At 47.5% G+C, this 18,568-nt stretch overlaps 1 protein-coding gene across 2 annotated transcripts in view; it reads right to left on the bottom strand.

The window, feature by feature from the left end:
- ABAT (4-aminobutyrate aminotransferase) overlaps window positions 1-18,568 on the bottom strand; it is an 89,403-nt gene that overhangs the window by 44,560 nt on the left and 26,275 nt on the right. Inside the window, exon 1 of one of the 2 annotated variants that reach the window (XM_082359936.1) lies at window positions 9,645-9,919. The exons of the other annotated variant lie outside the window; for it this stretch is intronic. The gene's annotated coding sequence lies outside the window, so the exon portion shown is untranslated. Of the gene's footprint in view, window positions 1-9,644; window positions 9,920-18,568 lie in introns of those variants that run through there. 2 annotated transcript variants of the gene reach the window in all.

Raw genomic sequence — 18,568 nt, 5'->3', positions numbered from 1 at the left:
CCAGACTCTGAATGGAAACAAGCTGGTTGCAGGCAGCCCTGGTCCCTAAAATCCCGTCTCCCTCTGTGTTTTCCAAGCCTCTTCCCAGCATACTACTTCTCCCTCACATTCTTAATCTCGTACAACATGTATTTACTTAACGTACTTCTTGAAATCAACTTGCTTTATATCTTTTATTTTTTGTTTAACTTTTTGGCTGCGCCGAGAGTCACCTGGGATCTTAGTTCCCCGACCAGGGATCAAACGCGCGCCCCGTGCATTGGAAGCTCGGAGTCTTAACCACTGGACCGTCAGGGAAGCCCCAAAATCAACTTGCTTTCTAAACTTTGTAAAGCTATTTTCCTACAACCCCTACTAATCACTCCCCAGCCCCTTTTCCTCAAAGTTTCATCTGGGGCAAATAAAGGTGATGGGGGAAAGAACGTAATAAAATCAAGACAGGTTGTTAAATTAAAAGCTGGATGCGGTTGACTGCCCAAGGTTTCCGGCCTCGGCCAGGCCCCCTCTTTTTGCTGGGATGGAGACCACCAGCTCTTAGACAGGTGTTAAAGGCGGACAGGAACTTTTCTCCTTGATAGAACCTAAAGAGTAATTTCAATCAATCAATAAATTAGACAGAATAGGAACCATCAGAGTACACGGCAGATGGGGGTGATCTTTGTTTCAGACACCCGGAGCCCCTACAATAAATGCTGTTTCTTACTGTGCGTTTCAGTCAAAACAAGTTGAAACCCTTGGGTTCCCACCCACTGCTCCCTATCCCTTTTCCTCTAATTAAAATGCTAATTAGTTCTCTCTGCTCCCTCTTATCTGCCTGGTGCAACTGAAGGGTGGGCAGGGCTGGGAGAAAGCAATGTTTAAATCAATAGGGAGAGAGGAATTCAGGTGAAAGGGAAAAAAAAAAACCTTTCCAATTTGCTTTGGAGGGAGAATAAAAAGTCAAAAGTACTGGTTGCTGGATTTTGTTTTTAAACATCTTTATTGGAGTATAATTGCTTTACAATGTTGTGTTAGTTTCTGCTGTATAACAAAGTGAATCAGCTATATGTATACATATATCTCCATATCCCCTCCCTTGCTGTTTATGCCTCACCTACTGTGTGCCCTGTATCTTCTAGATTACTTTTCGTATCCACTTCAGGTGACAGGCTCAGAGGTGAATGGCTTCCCAAGCTCAAAAGCCAGTGATTTTGGGGTCTCAAAAGCCAGTGATTCTTCCCCATGCTGCTCGTGAGAATCAGGGGAGCTCTCTACCTACGACGCCCACCCCCCCGCCCTGGGCACACCCATGGATCTGACCTGGGCATTGGTGAAGCTCCCGAGTCAGGGTTGGAACCGCCTTCCTAAGGGGTAAACAGTGGACCCTGCACTTGACCCAGGTCTGCATGGCCCCCAAATCCTTGGAAATGGTTTCCGACTTTGAAAGTTAAACATCCCAAAGATGAAAAAGAAGAGAAAGAAGAAGATCAAGGTGGCCCTTTGGGGAGGTGGTATGCAGGGTGTTTGATGTGAAACCAGCCTCTTTTGCTTTCTGTGTGACCTTGGGCACCTTAAGTAACCTCTCTGGGCTTCAGTTTCCTCCTCTGTAAAATGGGGACAATACCAATTGCACCTAACTCATGGACTAGCAGAGGGTAACTGAGACCTGGGACTCGGGTCCCTGCTGTATCCCCAGCCCCAGTGCCCGGCTGAGAACAATCACTGAATAAATAATAAACACTCCAGAACCGTCCTACGAAGATGGACTCATCTCTCCACCATGCTGCCTCCCAGGCCCTATGAACACCAAATCTTTGCATGTGTCATTAGCTAGAGATAGATGCCCCAGACCTCTTTGAGGCCCTGAAGATGCTCTTTCTCATTCTTCTATCTGCTTTAGGGACAGAGACAAAAGGGCTGGCAGAGGCTGGGGACATTCCTTTCCCATCTGCAGCCCTAGCCGTCGGCTTTTCTGCAGACTCAATGGGGACACAATGACACGTTCAGCTAAGTGGGCCTCCATTGTCAAGGCCAGGGGTCACCATGGCAACCAATAAGGCCAGAGCCCTGGCCTTTGCAGATGGCTAACAGGGCCCCATTCATGGGCCTGTGACGGTGGCCTTGGGACAGAAGGTTTTATCTCGGACCTGGCTTCCCTCCTCCAGCCCCGACTCCCGTGACACCCCCTCCCTGGTTTTCTCTGCAAAATAGACCCCGGCCCTCCCACCCTGCACTCATGATTTCCTTTAATAACCTGCCTCGTGGAGCATGATACAATCATCAGTGGCTTGTATCAGGAGAGAGGAATATTGTTCTTAGAAACAGGCAAGTGTTGACTCCTAAGACAGACTAAGGGTTCATTTGAGAAAGTAACGTGAGCCAGAAATTGGGCCCAAATGTGCTGTCTATTAGCTTGATGACTCTGGGCAAGTTGCTCAACTAGGGAATTCCCTGGCAGTCTAGTGGTTAGGACTCTGCGCTCTCACTGCCGAGGGCCCAGGTGAGTGCCTGGGGTTCAATTCCTGGTCGGGGAACTAAGATCCCACAAGCCGTGTGGCATGGCCAAAAAAAAAATGTCGCTCAGGACTTCCCTGGTGGCACAGTGGTTAAGAATCTTCCTGCCAATGCAGGGGACACGGGTTCAAGCCCTGGTCCAGGAAGATCCCACATGCCGCAGAGCAACTAAGCCTGTGTACCACAACTACTGAGCCTGCGCTCTAGAGCCCACGAGCCACAACTACTGAGCCCACGTGCTGCAACTACTGAAGCCCACGCGCCTGGAGCCCATGCTCCGTGACAAAAGAAGCCACTGCAATGAGAAGCCTGCACATTGCAGCCAAGAGTAGCCCCCGCTCACTACAACTAGAGAAAGCCCACACGCAGCAACAAAGACCCAACACAGCCAAAAACAAATTAATTAATTAATTAAAAAAAAACATTGCTCAGCTCACCAGGGCCTCAGTTTCCTCATCTGTAAAATGGGAAGAATAAAACCTACCCATGTGGTCACGAGGCACAGAATTTGGTTCCGGCCAACTGAAGCTTACACACAAGATGTAGAAGAGAAGGCTCCTCTCAGGCCATGTTCTCAGTTTCCAAAGACCCCTCTACTCTGTAGGGAAGGTATTTCTTCTACAGCCTCAAGTGCTGGGAGGGACAATTTGCACATGCAAATCTCTAGCTCTGCTTGAGCCTGAACATCCAGCTTCCATGAGACAGAAGCTCGTCTGCCTCAACGTCTCCCATCCTCAGGCTTCTGTCTCCCAGTTCACCTGCCTGCCCCAGCCCGCCAGGCTCCATCAGGAAGAATAAGGTGAACTTAAATCATGCATGCAGGCAGCATGAACACAGCATCACTAGAACAGAGTGAAGGGAGGAAAGAACAGACAAGCCTTCAAATCCAAGTCCTCTGAATGGGAGAGACACAGGCTTTATTCTGGGAGCAGGAAACAGGTGGAAAGACGCGTCCTGAAATGGCTGGGCTAGTTTTGGATTTCCAACCCCACAAGGGAGCAGGAGTGACAGAGCAGAATCTGGGCTGGGAAGGATGCTGTGCCAACACTGAACAAGTTGACCCAGGCCAACGTACGGGCGTCTGCTCAATTTCACAGGTGTTTACGGGGCGCCTGCGCTGAGCCGGCACGTGCCTGCAGAGCGAGAATGTGCCCTGCTCTGTCCTCAGGATCCAGTGTTCCCAAATGGGGGGCCAACAAGCAACAGATAAGGTCAGCGTGATGAGAGGAGACATGCTTCCTGTTTAGAGAAACCAAATCATTTTAAGGACTCCAGGAACTGCTAAGTATGCAAATACCACAGCGTATAACAAATGAGCCATTTATTTCCTTCCAGGTCTGCACCGCAGGCAACTTGGAAGCACTTTTTTGGTGATCGGAGTTACAGCGTGTGCCCGACAGTATTCCTACGATCCCTTGGAAATATCTTAACTTTTCAGAAATTCAAAGGATCTTTCACTGATGCGTGATGCAGGGTCTGCTACGATTCAATGAATGAATCCCTCCTGTGCCAAGCGTTACTCACACTATCTCATCTACTCCTGGAAGGCAAAATACTACTCTCCCATTTTTCAGGTGAGGGAATAGGCTCAGAGAGGTTTTTGCCACTTGCGCAAGGACACAAAGCTGGAGATAGTGGAGCTGTGTTAGAACCACAGCCCTCTGCGCTTGAAGACTAAGATCTGGGTATATTACCAGTTTGGTGGTTGGGATCCTTACTCAGAAAGCTCATCAATCAACGGAGACCAACATACATACACCTCCTTTACAGGGACAAAAAACTTCAACAGTTATCACTGTTTGCAGCCTTCCTGAAGACTGTCATCTCTTCTTTTTTTTTTTTTTTTGCCGCACCTTGCAGCACATGAGATCTTAGTTCCCTGACCAGGGATCAAACACACGCCCCCTACATTGGAAGCATGAAGTCTTAACCACTGGACGGCCAGGGAAGTCCCAAGACCTTCATCTTTTAGCCACACACTCGTTTCCAACCTCAGCCCACACGTGGCACTTTCCCTAAACCCCAAAGCTTGTCCCACAGTCCCTTCCAGGGTGCAGAGGCCCAAATTCCACGAGGCGCCCCATCCCACCCTATGGCATGTAAGGTCCTTGGCGTGGAACAAGCAGCATCTTTATGACTCCATGGCACTTAGGACAGCTCCAGGTAACAGAGAATGCTAACTGCATGTTTTAAACATCAATATGTGACCCAAGAGTTTGCCTTCCTTTTCTTGCGTCCTAATTCTTCTAGCCAACGCTTTAAACATTTTGGTGCAGGAGAGACAGCCGAAGGGGAGGGGAGGTCCAAGGATAGAGTCATGAAAAAGCAGCCGATTCACCGCCTTCTGAACCAATCAAGCAGGCTCACCCCTTGCTGTTGATGTGGCACCATGGCCATCAGTCATATGATCCTGGCCAAACAGTCAGGCCTTCTGGATGGCACGTGTGTGTTGATTTCCAAGATCCTCATGCCAGCCTTACCTGACCCTCACCCACCCGCCCACAAGATCTGGCAGCATCTGAGACATCAAACATAATCTGTCCGTTAGGGAGTCTTCCCACGGGACCACAGAGGGCAGATGGCTGGAGCCCTTAACCCTACAGCTCCCAATGCCTTGTTTAGCTTGTTTATTGAAAGGAGTGGGCCCCGGAGGACAAAATATAGCACCAAGGAAAGAGCTGGGACATGAACCTGGGGAAGAAGGCTGATCACAGCTGCTGCTGATTATCAACATGTGAGGCTGGAGCATTGATCTAGTGCAAAACATCCATCACTTCCGCGGTGTTTTGTCCACACAGAGCCAGATACGCAGAGTAAATAAAACTGGCATGGAATATTTCCTGGTTGGCATCCTCCCTGGAGGGGAAACCCACCCAGGTGTCCAAACCTCCCCGGGTTTCTCTCATCAACAGCGTTCTCTGCCTTCCCTCCTGTTGAGAAAAATGCCTCCATTTTATGGCTTTTTGATAGTTTTAGGAAAACAAACTTGCTAATTAAAAAAAGAAAATCTCTAAAATGATACCCCTTGAGACGTGTACAAAATCCCCAGCTATCCTCCAGGCAAAAAGATAAGGCTTTCAGGAATGAGTTGAGGGCTTTCTATTGAAACCATCTTATTTTTTCACATTTAAGAAATGTGAAATGCCCCAACATTCCTTGGCTCCTTGCTACCCCCAGGATCAAGCCCAGCTGCTTGGCTGGGTACCCCCTGCCCCCAACCTGTACGTCCTGCCCTCTGGACGCCGACCTGCACATACTCTGCTCTTTGCTGCCTCCGGGTTGTCACTCACATGATCCTGTCTGTGGGAATGTCCTTTCTGCCCCTCCTCCTGTGCATATTTCCTTACCTCTTGTGTACCTTTTCAGAGTGGTCACCTCCAGCCACCTACTCCAAGAAGCCTTACTGATTCTCAATTCAGGGTTAGATGCCACTCATCTGTATTTCTCCAGCAATCATTCCTTTCTTTAAAAAAATATTTTAGGGGAATTCCCTGGCAGTCCAGTGGTTAGGACTCAGCGCTCTCATTGCTGGGGCCCGGGTTCAATCCCTGGTCGGGGAACTAAGATCCCACAAGCTGCGTGGCATGGCCAAGAAATAAATAATTAAATTTCAAACACACAAGATGAATCTGACTCTACCTACCACCTTGTTCCAACTGTCAACATCTGTCATGTTTAGATTAGACACAGATTTATACGCATATTCTTTTCCTGTTCACCTGTACTGTCTATCTGTTCACATCTCTGTCTCTGCCTTTAGCCTGTGAGATTCATGTATTCACTCATTCATTCACTCACGGACCCGCCAGCAGGCACTGCTACGTCCTGACTGCCTATTGCCTGAAGACACAACACTAAATCCTGAGGACCCAGGTGGGATGGTGGGACCAGACAGCAGAGTCCCCGCATTCTGTTCCGGCGGAAGAGACAGACAACAACTAAGTAAACAAGGAAGATAATCTCACATCGTGATGAGGGTCATCAGCATCACCTGACAGCCATCGACCCATCTGTCTCATCACCTCCAGCATCGAGCGCCATGTCACAGGCAGAGAAGGCCCAGCAAACATCTGTGTGCTCCCAGAGCTGGATGCTCCGAGCACAGGGTTCCACCGAGGCAGCCTGGGTTCTGTGGTCACCATGGCAACAGTCCTTCCCTTTCCACCCCCTTGGAAGGGAGCCGTGGATGGGGACCAGGATGACTGAGGATCCACCCCAGTTGCTCCGGACTGAGACACAGCTCCCCCCCGCACCCGCTGGCCACCACAGTCTGCTCTCAGGATGACTTTTCAAGTGTGCGAACATCTGGTTCACAAAACCAAAAGGCCACGAGTGAACTGATAAACACTCCCTACCTGGGTTCTTTCTTGATCACCCTGAAGAGTCACCCCCATGATGTCAAGGGGTGAAAGCAACACAAAACAGACAAAACACAGGAGGCTGCTTCCAGCCCTCTGGGACGGACTTCGGAGGCTCTGGTGAGCTCGTGGGCTTATGGGCTCTGACTAAATGTGTGTTTCCCTGGAGGTCTTTACAGCGCACCTGAGTAACTCGTTCCCAGGCGAAGGCAGGAGGGCAGTTCTGTTGGGAAGAGGTGGGATAGGGAGGCCTCTTACCATACCCCCCACCCCAAGATCTCTGCAGTACCCACTAGGGGCCACCTGCCCAGAGGCCAGCTCTAGACAGCCAGCCCTGGGTGCAGAAGGGAAAGACCCTGCAGGTTTCTCCATCACTGGCTGAGGCAGGGGTGCTGGGATTACAAGAATAATAGCAACAGCAACAACAGTATTTAGTGATCACTTACTTCGGGCCAACCCTCTTTTAAGCTTTTCCATATAATAGTGCCTTTAATTTTTAGAACAATCCTCTGAAGCAGTTACAATGATCCTCCTCTCTTACCAACCCCCGCAAAAAGGGGGAGATGGGGTGGAAAATGGAAGCACAGAGAGGTTAAGTGACTTGCCCAGAAACACACAGCCACTAAGTAGGTAAGCCAGGATACAAGCCCAGGCTGGCTCTAGATCCAGTGCTCTTAACCTCTACACCACAGTGAAGAGGTGAAGTCACTCAGACTCAAACTGGAAGTGGGCAAGACTGCTGAGTTATCCTTCGTAATTTCACAAGAAGGGTGGCAGTGGAGCAGTGGCATCATGTGGGTTTTGGCTGGGGCGGGAATCTGGCTCTCTCTCTGTTTTCTCAACGGGAAAATGGGTATGATAGAGTTCCCCCATCCCGAGGCTGCTCTGAGGATTACATGAGGCAATCCATGTACCGAGCTAGGCAGAGTGCCCAGCATGTGGCCGGTACAGAAAAGATGCAAGCATAGCTCAACAACCACCCATAATCCCAGAACCACCAATTGTTAATACTTGGCCACATCTGTACCTATCCCATCTATTTATCAGTCTATGTATTTATTATCTCTCTTCTGGATTCTTTGAGAGATAGTTGCAGACATTGTGATATTTCATCCCTAAATCCTTCAGCCTGTATAGTCTGAGAACAGGGACATTGTCCTATATAACCTCAGTACAAATTATCTGAGATACAAGGTATTTCACCTTCCGGAAATTCGTCATTGACATAATAGTATTATCTAATAGATTCTGTATTCAAATTTCCCCACTTGCCCCCAGAATGTCTCTGGCAGCTGTTTCTGTTTTCCAGGCTCCACCCCGGGATCACTCATCATTGCATTCGTGTGCAAGGCTCTTTCATCTCTTTTTAACCTGGGACCATTTCTCAGCCATTTTGCTTTTCATGCCATTGACATTTTAAGAGTCTAGGCCAGTCGCTTTGAAAGTCTTAATATATATATTTTTCTAAGTCCTTGTAAAATAAACTGTAGCCCATGGGCAAATGGAGAAAGTGCCCTATAGGGTAGAGGTACAGGGGGTTTGGGGGCGGGGCAGAGGAGGGCGTACAGCATCAGCTCTACCTGGGTCTAAGTATGAGGTTTCCCGGAAGCAATGACAGAGGATGTTTAAAGGTGATTTGAGCTTTGAGCAGGTGGACCAAGGTGGCGGGGCCACTGCAGACAGAGGCCATAGTGTAGGGAACGATAGTGGCATCTTGGAATTACCAGTGGCAGCAACGCCTCTGAGGGTGAGAGCACCGCACCGAATAAGCAGGGTCTGTGCCTGCATGGACTGGAGCCTCCCTGAGGCTGGTCCTGGTCTCTGGATCTGCCCTCGCCTCCAAGATGCCAAGGGCACTGCCCAGCCCACAGGCAGTGTTCATCCAGAGCGACTGGCCGCCAAGCTTCCCACAAGTTCAGGGGCAGGCGAAGCACAAAGGATTCCCTTCCGGGGGTGACGTGGCCTCCTGCTCTCACGCACCAACTGCACGATCTTAGATGGCAAGTCACCAGGATTCCCACATCCTGCCCTGCAAATGAAATTTCCCTTTCTAAACCTGCTTGCCTCTTGCTGCCTCTTGGGGCTTGGGCTGCTTTGGTCAAAAAATTCAAAATGGACTTCTAATTGACGGTGGAAGTAAACCATGTGAGGGGGTCGCCATCCAAAGTTTCCTCACGTCTCCTTGACTAATCCCTCCAGGTTGTCAAGCAAAATCCTTCCGTCTTGTGGCGGAAGAAAGTGAAATGCCCCGTGATGGGGCCCCGTGAGCCTTCCATTCCCCCCAAGTTTCAGAGAGAAAGGTGTGTGTGTGTGTGTGCTGTTTTAACCCTTAGGACAGAAAGGAAGGATCTCTTTTGGGGGTTTGAGTGAAAATGCCCTTTCAAGGTGACCCACACTTCATTTCCTGGGGCCAGAAGGCAGATGCATGTAGGAAGTGGTTCTGCCAACCTACTGATAAATGCAAATTCCTTACTTATCATTTTAACATCTGTCTTTATTTTGTTCCCACTTGAAAGGGGCCCATACTTTAAAAAGTCAACTATACTTCAATAAAAAATTAAATTAAATAAAAAGGGGTGGGGCTTATCCTGCTGTGTTCTCTCCACAAAGTATCCTTGAAAAATCTGTCATGTAGGTTTGTGTGTCCTTCAGACAGAAAGTCACACACAGGCACACTTGTACACACACTTGCACACAAAACACCACAGATAACAGTGACACACCTCCACATGTCAGCAGATACATGCAAACACATGGACACACACACACACACACACACACGTCTGCACTCACAGTGCCTGGTCGTCAGGGTCCTGCAGCAAGCCCAGCTCCCGCCTGCTTAAAATGCCTCCTCTATGCCATCCTGCAGAGTCCCAGGGACGCGGCCAGCTGGTTCATCCTAAGAGGTGCCACCGGGTACCAGCTCCCCCCTCGGGAGGATGCTCCAGACTCCCAGGCCGTCCGTCCCCAGAACATGGGCTCAGATACTGGAGGGAGAAAAGGGCTCCTCGGAAGCAAAGCAGATTTGGAAAAGGAAGCAAAGCAGATCTGGAAAAGGATGCGCTCAGCTGGTTCCCAGCAAGTGCTTAGAGGGAGAGGGATGAGGAGGAGGGATGGGGGAGAGCGAGAGATGGATTCAGAGAGAGAGAGAGAGAGAGAGCGAGAGAGAGCGAGAGCTTTCCAGACAGAAGCAGAAAGGAAAAGATCCACATGAAACACCTGCTCTGGGACTTTCTGAAATAGACTGTTTTTCTCCCCTTGACCCTTCCGGGGATCTCTCCCTAGATTTTTCTCTAACAGGCTCAGGAATTCCTGAAGCTACAAAGCAGAGATCCAAGGCTTCAGATTCCTAAATGGCTTCCCCAGGACTCGGTGGCGGTGGCAGCAGATCCAGCCTATGATGGGGCCACAGCCCTGAGGGGCTCTGAGGGGCGCCAGGTCATCTCCAAGACCTCCAGGGGCTGCCGGGCTGCCCTGTCTCTCCCAGTCCCTCTGACCCCCTCTCTGGGCGGGGTCTGGGGGATTACTCTAGCCTCCCCATTATAGACCAAGCTGGGGTCAATGCCTGTCCACAGGGGGCCCAGAAGAGGAAGTGGGAATGGTCACAAGACGGGGAGGGCAAGTGGTGGGCGGGGGACACAGAGCTTTTGGTCACATGCTGCTCATCAGTTGCTATGACGACGGCAAGGGGGTGGGGGCACCCAGACTGGAGGCTGCAAGAGAGACGAGTTGGTTCTAAATCACCGTGACAGCGCTTCAGTTGAGCTATTACGCCGTTGCCGTGGCAACCAATGGGCTCAAATCGCAGAGGAAATCTATAATTATTACAAGCCAGATACCGGCGAACTTGGCGCAGTAATCAGCATGTTGGGGCAATTCAACCTGAACTCTGGGGGTGGCGTGGGGATCGCTGACCCCCAGCCCCCATCTCTGGGTAGAGTAAGGCCAAAGGAGTCTCAGCAAGGCAGATCTGTTGACGCCACAGAAAGGAAACCTGGAAGGATCTTTTGGCCAAATGAAGAGTAAACATTCGGTGAAACCACATGAAAAATGTCAACATTTGACCACTGAAAAACATTTCCCCTGAATTTATTATGGAAATTTCCAACGTACACCAAAGTTGAATTTGACATTGAATACCTGTCCCTCACTGCCTAGCTTCTGCTGTTAACATTTTTACCATGATCGCTTTATCACATATCCACCCCTCTCTCCATCCATTAACCCTCCCGATTTGTTGATGCATTTCAAAGTAAATTGCAGACATCAGTACCCTTCCCCCTCAAATACTTCAGCGTGAATAAAATTAAATATTTGATTTTTAACAACAAAACAGCCATTTAATCTGATTCAATCTAAGTAGAATAAAATCTAGATTTCTGTCATCTAGCTGTCCATCCACCCAACCACCCACCCAGCCTCCCACTCATCCATCCATCCATGCATCCCTGGGAGACCTCATGCACACTCATGGTTTCCACGAATGATTCACCATCCCTGAATCTTCCTCCCTGTTCCAACAGGAAGTCCTGCACATTAAGCTCAATACCTTGTCAACTAAATATCATCATTTTTTTCCCTTCACCACACCTATTCCATTTCCTGTGTTCAGCATCTCAGTAAGCAGAACCACTGTCTACCCATTTATTCAAGCCAGAAACTCGAGACACATCCTTGATTCCTCCCTCCCATTACCTTCACTCGGTACCACGCCCTGGGATTTTTCTTCCACACTAGCTCTGGGCTCCAGCCTCTCCTCTTGTCCCAGTTCTGGTACCCGTCATTTCTTAGGTGGACAGCTGCCCCAGCCTCCTGGCTGGTCTCCCGGCTGCCATCTCACTCTCCCTCTGCTTTCTCCACACTGATTTATCTTCATGAAATATCTGGCCATGCTGGTGGGGCCACACATTTATACAAATACCTCGGAGAGCAATTTATCAAAATCTAAGTCAAAGAAGTTGCAAAGGAGCACGTATGGGGCAATGTCTCCTAAGTCCCCAGCAGTTCCTACACTTGGGTATCACATTGGTTTGAGATTTAAGTGGACCAATGTGTCCAGGGAATGTGCTTTTATGAGCTGCCTCTTCTCTGTCACAAGTATCAACACTAGCTCTTCACCAGGAATACCTTTCCAGCCTTTCAAGCCTCCCCAGGTAACACACAGCACCCCAGCTGCACCCTTAGGTAAGGTCAGCCCTGTAGGGGCTGGCTGTACTAGGTGACGGTCTTCTCCCCTGTTCCAAGGATGACTGTGGAAGATACCTAACCAGAGGGTGAAGCAAAAACTGGAACACACTTTGGAGGCATGGCAAGTTTCAAGGGAGCACGATGGGGTTGACAGGAAGGCGCCTGGCTCCAGGTCCTGCTCAAACCTCGCAGGGTCCCTGTGCCTCAGTCTCCCCAGATCTACTGACCATACCTCCCAGAGTGGTTCTGAAGATCAAAGGTGGCAATGGAGGTGAAAACAGCATGGCAAAGTCATCTTGCTACACAAATGAGAGTTATTATTATTAGTTTATCTTCAGATCTACTCAGCCCACTTCTTTTTAAATTGAAGTATAGTTGATTTACAATGTTGTGTTAATTTCTTCAGTACAGCAAAGTGATTCTGTTATACATACATATATATATTCTTTTAAAATATTCTTTTCCATTATGGTTTATCACAGGATATTGAATATAGTTCCCTGTGCTATATAGTAGGACCTTGTTGTTTATCCACCCTATATATAAGAGCTTACATCTGCTAATACCAAACTCCCAATGTATTCCATCCCTCCTCCTCCCCCCTCCCCACCCCCACCCCCTTGGCAACCACAAGTCTGTTCTCTATGTCTGTGAGTCTGTTTGTTTTGCAGATAGGTTCATTTGTGTCATATTTTAGATTCTGCATATAAGAGATATCATATGGCTTTTGTCTTTCTCTGTCTGACTTACTTCACTTAGTATGATAATCTCTGGGTCCAGCTATGTTGCTGCAAATGGCATTATTTCATTCTTTTTTAATGGCTGAGTGATATTCCATTTTATATGTGTACCACATCTTTATCCATTCATCTGTCAGTGGACATTTAGGTTGCTTCCATGTCTTGGCTATTGTGAATAGTGCTTCTATGAACATAGGGGTCCATGTATCTTTTTGAATTAGCGTTTTCTCTGGATATATGCCCAGGAGTGGGATTGCAGGATTATATGGTAACTCTATTTTTCGTTTTTCGAGGAACCTCCATACTGTTTCCCATAGTGTACTCAAGCCCACTCCTTTTAGATTTTATTTATTTATTTATTTATTTATTTATTTATTTATTTATTTATTGGCTGCTTTGGGTCTTCCATTGCTGTGCGCCAGCTTTCTCTAGTTGCAGCAAGCGGGGGCTACTCTTCGTTGCGGTGCGAGGGCTTTTCACTGCAGTGGCTTCTCTTGTTGTGGAGCACAGGCTCTAGGCACGCAGGCTTCAGTAGTTGTGGCACATGGGCTTCAGTAGCTGTGGCTCGTGGGCTCTAGAGCGCACGCTCAGCAGTTGTGGCGCACGGGCCTAGTTGCTCCGCGGCATGTGGGATCTTCCCGGACCAGGGCTCGAACCCGTGTCCCCTGCATTGGCAGGTGGATTCTTAACCACTGCGCCACCAGGGAAGCCCCTCAAGCCCACTTCTGAATACTAAACACCCCTTAAGTGCCTGGAACAAAAGCTATACCTGTTGCTTCTGTTTGAGTGCCTATTTTTTGCCTAGGACTGAGGTAAGCACTTTACCTATATAATCTCGTTTAAGCCTCAAAACAACTCTTCTGTAGTAGGGATTTTTGCTCCCATTTTGCAGATCAGAAAGAGGCACACAGAGGTTAAGTAGCTTCCCTGATAAAATACAGAGGGATGCTACCCAGATACCCCCAAATCTTTCTGACTGCAGAGTTCATGCTTCTCCCACTTCTTAATCATTCCACCTTCTTAAATCAGACCTTTAGACCAGTGTTGTTGAAAATATACACTTGACCCTTGAACAACGTGGTGGTTAGGGGTGCCAACCCTCCACAGTCCAAAATCCGAGTACTGCCCTCTCTGCCTCAAAAACAAAGGAATTGATAAATGACTCACCCAAGGGCAGGAAGCTGAAACAGCTTCCTGAATAGAATCAGGACTCAAACCCTAGTTTTTTGTATTCCACATACTGTGATCTCTAAATCCAACACAAACTCTCTGTCACACTTAGTTAATCCAAAGATCTGGAAAGTGGAAATATAGGTACTATATATATGTGTGTGTGTGTGTGTGTGTGTACACACACACACACACATATATATATATATATTTTTATAGACTCAGTTTTTTAAAATTTAACTAAATTAATTTATTTATTTTTGATTGCACTGGGTCTTAGTTACAGCCCACGGGCTCCTTAGTTGTGGCATGTGAACTCTTAGTTGCGGCATGCATGTGGGATCTAGTTCCCTGACCAGGGATTGAACCCTCATCCCCTGCATTGGAAGGCGGATTCTTAACCACTGCACCACCTGGGAAGTCCCTATAGGTACTACATTTATTGAAAACAATCCGTGCAATCCAATCCGTGTAGGTCAAGGGTCAACTCTAAATGTGAGTCAGGAATGCAATTTAAAATTTTCTATTAAATCAACTGTACTTTAATAAAATTTAAAAAAATAAAATGGATATAGCCATTGGTAAATTCATGGATCACCTAACATCTAAAATAGGACAGGATAAAGGCCAGAACCGATATATGTATATGTATAACTGATTCACTTTGTTGTACACCTGAAACTAACACAACATTGTAAATCAACTATTCTGCAATAATAAAAACAAAAAAAGACCAGAGCCATCCCCAAATTACTGAATATTCCCATTAAAAATTTTTTTCTACTGAACACATTATCAAAAAAGGGGAAGAGGTGAAATTTTAATGTTAGTTATATGTTCTATTTAACCTGATACATCCAAAATATCATTTCAACACATAAGCGATGTAAAAACTAATTAATGGCATTTTTTTCTTTATTTTTTCAACAATTTAATGGCATTTTAATTTTTTGGGTCTACTGCATCTTTAGAATCCCTTACAGCACATCTCGGTTCTGATGAGCCACGTTTCTGGTGCTCAGCAGTCATGTGTGGCAGCTTAGGTGGTGCCTTTACATACTTAGAATGACTCTAAACCTTCAATAATGTTTTTGGTCACCATTTACTGAGCACCTGCTAGATGCCTGGCCCTCTTCTAAGTGTTTCACATATATTAACTCTACTATTCTCTCCACTCCGGAAAGCAGGCACTCCTACAAGTTACAGAGGAGAAAAATGAAGCTCAGGTAGTTTAGGTGACAAGCCCAAGACCATGGAGCTAATTACCCGAGGAAACCTGGCTCCTCACGGCCACCCGCTAATGTCCGATCTCCTCTTACAACATATCAGTCTGTAAAAATTAAGCTCCCGAGAAAAAGGATTTGACTTGCGGCACTTAACTTTAAACAATCTGAGTAATCAATATACACGATCAAATAAACATTAAAAAGTACGCAACGCACTCTGAACTCCGAACCAACGTGGGACCTTAAGAATGGATAACAAACCAGACCGTGAACCCCCCACCAGCATGCCTTAAGAATGGATAACAAACCAGACCGTGAACCCCCCACCAGCATGCCTCCTTTTGTTTCGACGGGGTGTGAATTAGACGGAATGACCAAGTTCGAGTTTCTACCCCCTCAAGGCAGCTCCCAGTCGGACACAATGGTGGCTTCATTCTTTTGTGAGATCATAAGAGCTTGCTCCTCCCCCTGGTTTTACTTACGACACGCAAAGATTGGCTGTATTCTACTGGGGATGGGGATGGTGGTGGTGAGTTTACGACTGGTCCTGGATGATCCTGGACCAGTTTGAAGCACAAGTGATACCTGACCTGGGCTGCCAACATCCCTAACGCCTGGCGAGGATGCACCAGAGTTGAGTCCAGCCAGCTCTTTGGCTCCATGGTGTGGCTGCTGCCTCAGAAGTGCAGGCTTCTCTCTTGCCTCTTGTAAACCGGCATAAAAGTCAACCACACCTTGGTGCTGATTCTTTGAACGTGACCAGAATTACCTGGTCATCAGCTTGAGGATGAAACCAGAGAAGGGAGGAAGAAAGGCAACTCTAATCTGTCTCTAAATCATCTGCTTCTCTCCATTTCCATTAGTGACTCCAGACCAGCCTGGGCATCTCTCGGCAGGTCTACTGCAGGGACAGAGTCATCTTCCTGCTTCCATGCTCTCAGCCTGTCACTCCGCAGCTAAGGACAATTTGGTTCCCAGTCTTTCACGAAGCCGCCTGTCTATCTCTCCTAATTCATGTCCTGCCACTGCCTTTTGTTCACTCTCTCCGGCCATTCTGGCCTCTGAATCCTGGAAAGCACAGAGCTCTGTGGCCTCAGGGCCTTTGCACTGGCTATTTTTGCTGCCTGCACTGCTTCCCTCAGGCCTCCTCGGCCAGCTTCTGTGCATCCTTCAAGTCTCATCATCGCGTGTTATCTCCTCAGAGAAGCTTTTTTTTAACCTCGTGGAAATATGCTTGTCCTGCTGTAATTTCTTACAGCTCCCTGTGTTACTGTTCCTTTCCACTTATCACAGCTTGCACGTATACATTTATTTGTGTATCTTCTTACTCCATGCCTTCCAGGCTATTCCCCCTTCCCCAGAGACGGGGTGAGTGCCCAGCACAGTGCCTGGCACGCACAAGGTGCACATTCACTGTTTGTTGAGTGAATCCTTGCTATTCCCATTTTATAGATGAGAGCACTGAGGGCTTGGAAGAAAAGAAACTTCTCCAAATGACACAACTATATTAAAAAAATTGTTGATAGCCATCATATGATATCACTGATATGTGGAACCTAAAAAAAATGATACAAATGAACTTCTTTACAAAACAGAAACAGACTCACAGACATAGATGAGAAACTTATGGTTACCAAAGGGAAAAGGGAGGGGGGAGGGGTAAATTAGGAATTTGGGATTAGCAGATACAAACTACTATATACAAAATAGATGGGGACTTCCCTGGTGGTCCAGTGGTAAAGAATCCGCCTTACAACGCAGGGGAGGCAGGTTTGATCCCTGGTCAGGGAACTAAGATCCCACATGCCATGGGACAACTAAGCCCATGCACCACAACTACTGAGCTCATGTACCTCAACTAGAGAGCCTGCATCCTGCAAACTACAGAGCCCATGCACCCTGGAGCCTGCGCACCACAACTAGAGAGAAAAACCCACACGCTACAACAAGAGAGAAGCCCGCACACTGCAATGAAAGATCCTGCATGCCTTAACAAAGATCCCGCATGCCACAACTAAGACCCGATGCAGCCAAAAATAAATAAAATAAAAATAAATAAATAAATAAAATAGATAAACAACAAGGTCCTACTATATAGCACAGGGAACTATATTCAATATCTTGTAATCAACTATAATGGAAAAGAAAAAAATTATTGACATCCTCTTGTGTGCAAAGTTCTAATCCAAAGGGTCTAGACATTCTGCCAAAAAATGTGGCCAATTTGCTAGCACACAGTTATACTCAAGAAATAGCATCTGTGACTAGGAACCAAGATGGCGGAGTAGAAGGATGTGCACTCACTCCCTCTTGCGAGAGCACCAGAATCACAACTAGATGCTGGACAAGTGGCTAGTGGGATTTGATTGCAGGACTTCGACAGGACTGGGGGAAACAGAGACTCCACTCTTGGAGGGCACACACAAAGTAGTGTGCACATCGGGACTCAGCGGAAAGAGCAGTGACCCCAGGGGAGGCTCAACCAGACCTACCTGCTAGTGTTGGAGGGTCTCCTGCAGAGGCGGGGGTGGATGTGGCTCATCGTGGGGACAAGGACACTGGCAGCAGAAGTTCTGGGAAGTACTCCTTGGCGTGAGCCCTCCCAGAGTCCACCATTAGCCCCATCAAAGAGCCCAGGTAGGCTCCAGTGTTGGGTTGCCTCAGGCCAAGCAACCAACAGGGAGGGAACCCAGCCCCACCCATCAGCAGTCAAGCGGATTAAAGTTTTACTGAGCTCTGTCCACCACAGCAACACCCAGCTCTACCCACCACCAGTCCCTCCCATCAGGAAGCCTGCCTCTTAGATAGCCTCATCCACCAGAGGGCAGACAGCAGAAGCAAGAAGAACTACAATCCTGCAGCCTGTGGAATGTAAACCACACTCACAGAAAGAGAGACAAAATGAAGAGGCAGAGGACTTTTTACCAGATGAAGGAACAAGATAAAACCCCAGAAAAACAACTAAATGAAGTGGAGATAGGCAACCTTCCAGAAAAAGAATTCAGAATAATGATAGTGAAGATGATCCAGGACCTTGGAAAAAGAATGGAGGCAAAGATCGAGTAGATGCAAGACCTGTTTAACAAAGACCTAGAAGAATTAAAGAACGAACACCTAGAAGAATTAAGGAACAAACAAACAGAGATGAACAATACAATAATTGAAATGAAAAATACACTAGAAGGAATCAATAGGAGAACAACTGAGGCAGAAGAACGGATAAGTGACCTGGAAGACAGAAAGGTGGAATTCACTGCCGCAGAACAGAATAAAGGAAAAAAGAATGAAAAGAAATGAAGACAGCCTAAGAGGCCTCTGGGACAACATTAAACGCAACAACATTCGCATTATAGGGGTCCCAGAAGGAGAAGAGAGAGAAAGGACCAGAGAAAAT

This window comes from Balaenoptera borealis (genome assembly GCF_965194805.1).
Source record: "Balaenoptera borealis genome assembly, chromosome: 16".
Classification (NCBI taxonomy): domain Eukaryota; kingdom Metazoa; phylum Chordata; class Mammalia; order Artiodactyla; family Balaenopteridae; genus Balaenoptera; species Balaenoptera borealis.
The sequence above is the reverse complement of the archived record's forward strand: the minus strand, read 5'-3'. Positions and strand labels throughout refer to the sequence as shown.